This window comes from Lissotriton vulgaris, chromosome 3_2, assembly GCF_964263255.1.
Source record: "Lissotriton vulgaris chromosome 3_2, aLisVul1.2, whole genome shotgun sequence".
Lineage (NCBI taxonomy): Eukaryota > Metazoa > Chordata > Amphibia > Caudata > Salamandridae > Lissotriton > Lissotriton vulgaris.
In genome coordinates, this window is record NC_141690.1 from 279,155,248 (window position 1) to 279,165,946 (window position 10,699).

Here is a 10,699-nt window from a genome sequence, read left to right on the forward strand (position 1 = left end):
GACACGTGTATCTGCCCTGCCTTTCACCTATCACTTGCTCCGCCCACCAAGGGCTCACCCTACTGGTGCTCTCGTGTTAGTGAAAGGCACCATCAGCATTGGCCGATGATTTAGAACTGCCAACCTGAGCATAAGTGCAAAGGCGCACACACAGGCAGGGCCGGCTCTAGGCATGTGCAAGCTGTGCACCTGCACAGGGCCACCAAACCCCAGGGGCCACCACGCCAATATATATCCTCAATATATGAATCCTCTGAGGATGGATACATATTTGTGTGGTGGCCCCTGGCAGGGATTTGGCAGCCTCCGGCTCTGTTCCACTTCTAAACTCCCTGACCCCCTCCCCTCTTTACTGGCCTGCGCGCTCCGCCCCGCCCGGACCCCCTCTTCCGGGCCCCCTACCTACGCTCCCTGCCCAGGGCCACCATGAGCCTAGAGCCGGCCCTGACACAGGCCTGCAATGGCAGGTGTGAGACATGCTTAGAAACATCAGTAAAGCACCATTTCCTAACGTGTAGGAAGGGCGCACTTACTTACACGCTGCATTACAGTGGTAAAGTGCCCAGAGCCCTAAGGCACAAAAAGCGAATCAGCAAAACCCACGAGGAAAAAGCGAAAGAATTAGGGAAACACAAACTGAAGAGTGTTAAGTCAAACAAGTACAGTGTCTTTTATATATATATATTTTTCAAGTATTGTGGTGCTTTCTAGGAAGTACTGCATATTCTTTATATATTTTTTAAATATGTAGAAACTTATAAATAATTTTCCCTGTCATACCTATATCTAAGGGCGCAACGCAGAACACAGCCAAAGTGTACTGAAAACAACATGGCTGCCTTTAGTTTTTGTAAAAGAAGTCATTAGCCAATCACATAATGCCTTGTCATCACTATGTACCACGGTAGTTTCACGAAATAACGAAAAAAAATCTGTGAAATGTTGCGAAACTAGCGCAACAACAGATATCAATACGTGTAAATACCTTTTAGCTTAAAAAATACTTACCTGTTGTCCACCAATGTAGAAAAAGGTATAAGTCTGCAAGGATTCGTAGGGATTCGTCAAAGGGGTCCAAAGTTATTAATGGTTAAAAATCAGAGGAATTCCTATCTCTTGCAACCTTAACTATGATATTGCCACTCTTTTCTAATATATATAGTGATGCAAAGATATATGTATATATTCACTTTAAAAAACAAGCATTTGCAATGCAATAGGTCTCGCATTAGGAAAGTTTGAGCTATTGGTATTGTAAATTACACTTTTTTTATGTGCTGGTTGTGAAAATAGTGAAATTAATAGCTTTGTCATTTACAATGCCAATAGTTATAACCTTATGCAAATGTGACACCTATAGCATTTGTAATGCAATATGTGTTGTATTTACGTGACTTACATGCATTGATATTACAAATAACAATGGCTTTTAATATTTTTAATAATTAATACTTAAATAAAAGTATTGTCATTTATAATGGTAATAGCTTAAACTTTTGTAAATAACGTTTGTGAAGATCATGTTCAGTGTATTTGATTCTGACGAAAACCCAAGAACAGAAGTGAAATATTAACATCTTTTTGTGACATTTGTAATAAAGCTTGAAACATTGAGAGAACATATTTGAACCAGTTGTTCTTGAATGGCTGCACAGATTGATGCTGTGGTGGCGCTGAGTGATGTTGTGGTGGCGAATGAGTGATGCTGTGGTGTTCAGTGATGCTGTGGTGGTGCTGAGTGATGCTGTATGCTATGCTATGTTTTGTTTTGCTATCCTATGTTTTGTTTTGTTATGCTATGCTATGTTTTGCTATCCTATGCTTTGATTTTGTATGCTATGCTATGCTTTGTTTTGCTATGCTATGTTTTGTTATGCTATGCTATGCTTTGTTATGCTATGCTATGTTTTGTTATGCTATGCTATGTTTTGTTGTGTGTTATGCTATGCTTTGTTTTGCTATGCTATGTTTTGTTATGCTATGCTATGCTTTGTTATGCTATGTTTTGTTATGCTTTGCTATGTTTTGTGATGCTATGCTATGTTTTGTTGTGTTTTGTTATGCTATGCTATGCTTTGTTATGCTATGTTTTGTTGTGCTATGCTATTTGTTTTGTGTTTTGTTATGATATGTTTTTTGTGTTTTGTTATGCTCTGCTATGTTTTGATATGCTATGCTATGTTTTGATATGCTATGTGTTGCTATCCTGGTGTGTGTGTGGTTGTCTGTGTGTGGTTGTGTGTGTGGTTGTGTTGTTGTGTGTGGGGGGGTGTTGTGTGGGTGTGTGTGTGTGTGGGGTTGTGTGTGTGGTTGTGTGTGTGTGTGGAGTTGTGTGTGTGTGTGTGGGGTTGTGTGTGTGTGGGGTTGTGTGTGGGGTTTTGTGTGTGTGCGGTTTTGCGTGTGTGTGGTTGTGTGTTTGTGTGTGGGGGGTTGTGTGTTTGTGTGTGTGGGGGTGTGTGTGAGGGGGCAGTGTGTGAGTGGGTTGTGTGTGAGGGTGTGTGTGTGCGGTTGGGTATGTGTGTGTGGTTGGGTATGTGTGTGTGGGGTTGTGTGTGTGTGGGTTTGTGTGTCTGTGGGGTTGTGTCTCTGTGGGGTTGTGTGTGTGGGGTTGTGTGTGGGGGGTTGTATGTGTGTATGGGGTTGTGTGTTTGTGGGGGGTTGTGTGTGTGGTGTTGCATGTGTGTGTTGTTCTGTGTTTGTGTGTGTGGGGTTGTGTGTGGGAGTGTGTGTGAGGGGGCAGTGTGTGAGGGGGCACTGCATGAGTGGGCAGTGTGTGAGTGGGCAGTGTGTGTGTGGGTGTGTGTGGTTGGGTATTTGTATGTGGTGGATATGTGTGTGTGTGGGGTTGTGTGTGTGGGGGGCGTTGTGTGTGTGGCTGTGTGTGTGGGGGGGATTGTGTGTGGGGGGTTTGCGTGTGTGTGGGGTTGTGTGTGGTTTTGCGTGTGTTTGTGTTTGTGTGTGGGGGGTTGTGTAGGGTTGGGGGTGTGTGTGGGGGGCAGTGTGTGAGGGGGCAGTGTGTGAGGGGGCACTGCATGAGGGGGCAGTGTGTGATGGGGCACTGCGTGAGGGGGCAGTGTGTGAGTGGGCAGTGTGTGTATGGATGTGTGTGGTTGGGTATGTGTATGTGGTTGGGTATGTGTGTGTGTGGGGTTGTGTGTGTGTGGGGCGTTGTGGGTGTGGCTGTGTGTGTGTGGGGGGGATTGTGTGTGGGGGGTTGTGTGTGTGTGGGGTTGTGTGTGGTTTTGCGTGTGTGTGCGGTTTTGTGTTTGTGTGCTTGTGTGGGGGGGGTTGTGTAGGGGTGGGGGTTTGTGTGAGGGGGCAGTGTGTGAGGGGGCAGTGTGTGGAGTGGGACTGGGAATGAAGAGATATTCCCTCCTTTATAGACTACTAAAATAAAACATTATTGGACCTTGTAGTTAACGCGAGGGTTCTTAAATGGGCAAGAAATACTAATGAAAAATGTAGAAGCAACAATGCCATTATGCAGTGTATCACCTTGAAGCACGGTATTCAATTAATTCAATAAAAGGGTAAGAAAACTTGCAGTACATGGCTCAACGCGGCCTAGCAGAGATATACTCCAACCACAGCATTACTAATGCAGGGTGCACAAGGCTCCGGGCTCCGGGCATGCTGACCAGATGGGCCTGGTGCAGACAGAGCTGCTGAGAGCTTCACTCTCAGGGGCTGCTCGCCCATTAGCTGCTGTCTGCTCGACAGCAGAGGCAGAGACGTAAAACCTGACTCCCAGGAGCAGCGCCTGCCCTCTGATGTGCATCCTCATACCAAACTGTCAAGGGATTAGACAGAATACAATGACATTTCTAAGCGTCAACGCTACCAGGCACCGTGCACTCAACCAGCTATAGCGTCTGCTTGCTGTAAACACTGGCAACACAATAAGAGGTGTATTTTAAAAAATCCCGGGGATGGCAGCCAACGTAGAGATAGTAAACCCTGGGGACTCACTGCTTCTCCATTTTACCAGTTGGTCAAATGTCCTCACCCCCTGTATCTTGGCTACCAAGCCTGACGACATGACCCATGTATTACAAAATAAAAAGGGCTGTCACCCAGTAATTAGCTGCAGAAAGATAAAACTCGAATACTGTATGTACCCAGTGCAATCTGATCACAGCTTTCAATGTGAAAACGGCTGGACCGGTCTTTCATCCTCTCGATGTCGATAAAAGGAGAACAAACTTGATGTCAAGAACGATACCGAAAGTGTTAAAGTGCAACTCTAAACGGAGGTGTGAACTGCACAAGGAGCCGGTGATAGCCTTCACAAATGCAGCCCAAGTCCTGCTATAAGCAGTGGAGGGTCCTTGGGACGGGACAGTCTGATCACTCGGACATTATTTGTTTTTCTGCTTGTTTAAGATGCCCAGAAGCTGTTTTCCGTCAGCAGAGGATGGTGGCTCATCAAAGGCAGCAGCCGTGCCATCAGGGCTTTGGAGGGCAACCCGGCCCAGGGGGTGGGTTATTTGGCTCCTCGAAGTTAGCAGACTAATTACTGCACACTTCAAAGAAACGACTAGCAGTCCCTCCGTTTCCCCCCCAAAAGCGATTTGGCTAATGTCAGCCAGCAGCCGAACTCAGATACAACCACTTTTACTAACAGTGGATAAAAAAAAATAGCTACTAATCTTGCCGAGGTTTACGGCATACTTTAAAAAACAATAGCTACTAATCTTGCCGAGGTTTACGGCATACTTTAAAAATCCAATAGTCATAGTGCGTTTTCAGAGGGGTGATTTGATTACTAACTAAGGCATTGTTAAAATGTTACGACTTTGTGAACTTATTGCAGTAATTTAGCATTTAGAGCCTGAAGAAATAAATTGATATTTGAAATCGGGAACTCACTGCGCTATATGAAGTCCAGATGTCATGTGAAACCCTTAAGCATGTCAGTGTACAAAGAACAGAGAAGGCCCAGGAAAACCTCAGTATAACGCTAATGGGAATGTAAGGTAAGTAGAATACCTCGGGTGAATGTTATTGCTTATAGCGCCCAGAACACCTCGTTTAAACGTTATTGCTTATATGCCCAGAACACCTCGTGTGAATGTTATTGCTAATAGCGCCCAGAATACCTCGTGTAAATGTGATTGCTTCCAGCACCCAGTCAGCTTTGGAATAGACAAAGTACGGCGAATTCTTCTCTCTGTGATGCTGTAGAGACCCGAATTTGAACCCAAGTATTTAGGATATAGGGGTATGTGCTTATGATAACCGAGCATGAGATAAATGCCTCAACCCTGCTATTGACAGAGAGAGGCCTGTTGGGTGCTGGGACAGAGCTGGTGACATGGAGCAGAAATCTTCTTTGTCGGTTATTTCTTCTGGTCTCAAATCCACACACACATCTGTAGAAGTGGCATTTAACAGCAGCTGCTTTACTTTTGAAGTCGCGGAGAAGAGTGTTTTACAGCTGTAGTTACAGCACTTATCAGACAAGCTCTTGGCATTGCTGTGGGGAGGGGGAAGGAGAAATGCGAGTCACGGCCGCCAGGCCGTGAAGTGTGAAGCAGTGGGCGGGGAAGCAGATCCCTTTGAAGCTGCTGGGCAGAAATGCGAGTCACGGCCTGGCGGCTGTGAAGTGTGAAGCAGTGGGCGGGGAGGCAGGAGCAAATGGTAAGGGGTGCCTTTGAAGAGCAAGGCAGGGGGATAGAAGCGCGTTCACGAGCACGTGCACTTCTACAAATCCTGAGCTTTCTGGTTTGACTGCAATAGGTCTCTCTACGAGACCTAACAAAGTTACAGGGATGTTCTAGTTAGGAAACAACATTAAATGAACCTTAGAAATTCACTGAAAATAACAAAGGCTACCAGGACGTTAGTTAGGAAATAGAACAAAGAAAACCATATGTAGTTATATTTAGCTGAGCTAACTATAACTTATGTCCCAGCAATGCACTGCTTATGACCTCACATGTAACATCACTCATGACATGGTCAGTGATATCACTGGCGAAATCTGAAATGACATCACTGATGACAGCACAAATTACATCATCCAGTGAGTGTAAGTGTTTTCTAAAGATTATGACAGTTAAACATATATACCAAGGTACTGCAAACTTTAAAATAGTATATTTTCTATACTACTAATAAGTGTTACTATTTCTAACATATATTATGTGAGTGGCTGTGTGAGTGTGTGTATCTGTGTGTGAGTGGATGCCTGTGCGGGTCTGTGAGTGGTTGTGTGAGTGGCTGTATGGGTGTATAAGTAGGTGTGTGAGTAGATGTATTGGTAAGTTAGTGGCTGTTTGAGTGACTGTATTGGGGAGTGAGTGGGTGTATCAGTGGCTGTATGGGTGAGTGAGTGGCTGTGTGAGTGAGTGTATGGGTGGGTGTGTAAGTAACTGCATGGGTATCTGAATGGCTGTATGAGTGAGTGACTGGCTGTGTAAAGGGCTGTATGGGTGAGTGAGTGGCTCTTTGAGTAGCTGTTTGGTTAAGTAAGTTGGTGTGTGAGTGCCTATATTGTAGAGTAAGTGTCTGTGTGAATGGATGTATGGGTGAGTAAGCAGATGTGTGAGTGCTTGTAGAGATGTGTGAACAGGTATGTAAGTGGTTGTATGAGTATCTGCTTGTATGGATGAGTGAGTGAATGTGTTAAGAGACTGTATAGGTGAGTGAGTGGGTGTGTGAGTGGTAGTGTAGGTGAATAAGTGGGTGTGTGAGTAGCTGTATGGGTGAATGACTGTATGCGTAAGTGGCTTGTTATATGAGTAGCTCTATGGATGAATGAGTGGTTGTGTGAGTACTTGTAAGGGTCTCTGAATGGGCATGTGAGTGGTTGTGTGGGTGTGTAAGTGGGTGTATGAGAGGTTTTTTAGGGGTGTGCGTGGGCGTGTGAGTGCTTTTATGGATGATGTCATCAGTGGTGTCATTAGTGATGTAATTTGAGATGCCATCAGTGATGTCATAAGCAGTGCATTGAGGGGGTGTTCATTGGTTTTGTACGAGTGAAATCTGCGCCTCACTACAACGTCCCTGTAATCTTTGGGTTTTTTCAGTGAATTTCTAAGGTTTTTAAAGTCTATTTCCTAAGCATAACGTCCCTGTAACCTTTGTTTGTTGATGGAAATGTCTAAGGTTTTTTAAATTTTATTTCCTGAATTTAACCACTAACCCTTGACAGTGAGTGCATGAGTGTCTCAGTAAGTCTGTGAATGGGTGTGTGAGTCTCTGAGTAGGTCTGTGAGTTGGTGTGAGAGTATCTGAGTGAGTCTGTGAGTGGGTGTGTGTCTGAGTGTTCTCTGTTTTGTCCGCTTCTGTTCTGTTTGGCCTCTCCTGCTTGTTTTTCTGCCCTCTGTTTTGCCTGTTTCTGCTCATTGCTGACCTTTATTTTTCCTCTTTGTGCTCATACCTCACCTTTATTTGGCCTCTTGCTGCTGGTTCTGACCTCTATTTTGTCTCCTTCTGCTCATTTCTGACATTTAATCTGCCTCTTTCTGCTTGTTGGTGACCTTCATTTTGCGTCTTTCTGAGTGTTTCTCACCTTTATTTTGACTCTTGCTGCTATTTTCTTACCTGAATTTTGGCTCTTTCTGCTTGTTTCGCAAATTTATTGTGCCTGTTTCTGTTCATTTCTCACCTTTATTTTGCCTATTTCTGTTCATTTCTCACCTTTATTTATCCTCTATCTGCTGATTTATCACTTTTATTTTGCCTCTTTCCGCTCGTTTCTGACCTTTATTGTGCCTATTTCTGCTCGCTTCTCACTTTTATTTTTACTTCTTTCTGCTTGTTCCTGGTTTTTTTTTGCCTCTACTGCTCGTTTTGCACCTTTATTGAGCCTCTATCTGCTCATTTTTCACCTTTAATTTGCCTTTCTGCTCAATGATTTTGCACTCTACTCTATACCTGTGCACTCCACATCACTTTACTCTGCACCACTGAATGCCACTGCACTCTACACCAATGCACTCTATGCCACTCTACTCTTTACAACTGTACTCTACGACATCTATTCTACAGCACTGCATTCTGCCACTGAACCTTCTGCCACTGAACTCTATGCCAATCAACTCTGCGCCACTCTGTGCCACTCTACTCTGCACCACTCTATGCTACTCTTCTTCACTCTGCACCAATGCCTCTACGCCACTCTAATCTACTGTGCACCACTGCACTCTGACACTGTGCTGGATGCCACTTCACTCTATGCCTCCATCCCCAAAGTACCCTCCATCATCCACACCCTGTTCAACGTCTACATGGCCTCGCTCGCATCCATCGTCAGATCACACAGACTCAACATCCTATTGTACGCAGACGACACTCAACTCATACTCTCCCTATCCAACAAATCCCACATCTCCATACACAACTTTCAAGAAGGAACGGAAGCATGGCCCACAACCAGATGCCGGGAATGATAACTAATGGCCCCCCTCCACTAGGGAAACCACCCCCACCCCGGACCACGCATTCAACCTCGGAACCATCCTGGACTCCGAACTCAAAATCGACCGCCTAATCAACGCCGTCACCTCATCCTGTTTCTACATCCTCCGTCTCCTTTGAATGACCTTTAACTGACCTCCCCTCGAACACAGGAAAGCCTTCACCCACGCCCTCATCAGTAGCAGACTGGACTACGGCAACGCACTCTACGCCAGGATAAACAAGAACCTAACTCCCAAATTCCAGAAAGCCGCCGCAAGACTAGTCCTCAGCCTTCCACACCACAGCCACATCACCCAACACCTGCGGGCACTACACTAGCTCCCCGTCGAGAAGAGAATCACCTACAAGGTCTTCACCCGCGCCCGTAAAGCCCTCCACAACACCAGCCCCGCCAACATGAACCACTGCCTCTCATTCCACGCACCCCAAAGATCCCTCCGCTCAGCCCAGCTCTCCCTGGCAATGGTGCTGCGCATCAAGAAGACCGGAACATGAAGTCGCTCCTTCTCCTTCCTTGTGGCCAAGGCATCGAACACCCCCGCCCTCCCAGAGCCTTGAGACCCTCTTGGGTGAGTAGCTGCGCTTAACAAACCCCTGATTGATTGATTGATTGATGCCTCTCTATTCTACTCTGCATCACTCAACTGTATGCAGTGCACTCTACTATGCACCACTGCACTCTTTGCCACTGCACTCTATACCATTCCACACAACTCCACTCTGCAACACTGCACTCTACACCAATGCACTCTGTGCCACTACTCTATACCACTCCACCCTACCCTGCAACTCCCCACTCTACATCACTTCACTCTTATTCTGAAACAATGTACTCTACGCCACTGCACTCTGTGTCACTGCACTTTATGCCACTCGACTCAACTCTCCTCCACTCAACTCTACGCATCTGCGCTTTATGCTACTATTCTATGCCACTGCACTCTACCCTGCACCAATATACCCTACCCTGCACCACTCCACTGCACTTCACTGTACTCTGAAACAGTCTACACTACGCCACTGCACTCTATACCAATCTGCGCCATTCCACTCTGTCATTGCACTATACGCTGTGCCACTCTAAACCACTGAACTGTGCGCCAAGTCACTCTATATCATTCTACTCAAAACCAATGCAGCCTATGCCACTGTACCTATGGCAACAACTTTGCACCGATGCACTTTACGCACCTGTACTCTACAACATTCTACTCTATGCCGCTGCACTCTATGCCACTCCACGCTACCTCACTTCACACCATTGCGCTCTACATCACTGCACTCTATGCCACTCTTTTCTATTCACACCACTGTACTCTATGTCACTGATCTCTGCACCACTATACTCTGCACCACTCTACAACAGTGCACTCTGCAAAACTCTCCTCTGCACTCTAAACCACTGCACTGCACGCCACTCTAGAGGGCACATGCATCAAGCTATTTTGCAATTGCAAATAGAGCCATTTGTAAAAAGCTGCCGTTTGCGATCGCAAAATGGCTTTTTGCAATGTATGAAAGGTTTTTGGACTCACATATTAGGAAATCACAATATTTTGTAATTTCCTTAAATTGCAAATGCAAATAGGGAATCGCAATTTGCAATTACCTATTGCACATGCAAGAAGTCATTCCTAATTGCGAACTGTGCATTTAGGAAACGCTAATTAACATCAATCTCAAGTTGATGTTAACCATGTGCATACTTTGAAAAATGCACAAAACTGCATTTTTTAAAGTGCTGGGTGACGAACACATGCCACTAGGGCATGTGTGTGTCCTCCATGTGCACCTTTTTTTGTTAGATACGCCTCAGGGGGGACCTTAGGCCCCCAGGGCACCCTTGCTTTTGCATTACCTAATTTGCTATTACCAATTAGGTAATCGTAATTTAGGTATTGCAAGACCATTCTCACCTATGGGTCTTGAGACCCATGGGAAAGAATGGAGTCGCAATTGTAATTAGCGATTCCCTAATTGCGTTTGCGATTCTTAAGGAGAGTATTGCTATTTGCTGTATGTTTTGCTGCATTGCATTTTGTGATTACCAAATAGCGATTTCTTAAAAATTACTAATTGATAATCGCAAAATGAAACTTTCATGCATGTGCCCCGAGGACCCTGCACTCTACGACACTCTGCATGACAGCACTCTACACCATGGCACTCTAAACCACTGCACTCTACACCTCTGCACCTTAAACCACTGCACTCTACACCTCTGCACTCTACGCCACTCTACTGCACTCTGCACCACTGCTCTCTCTGCCAC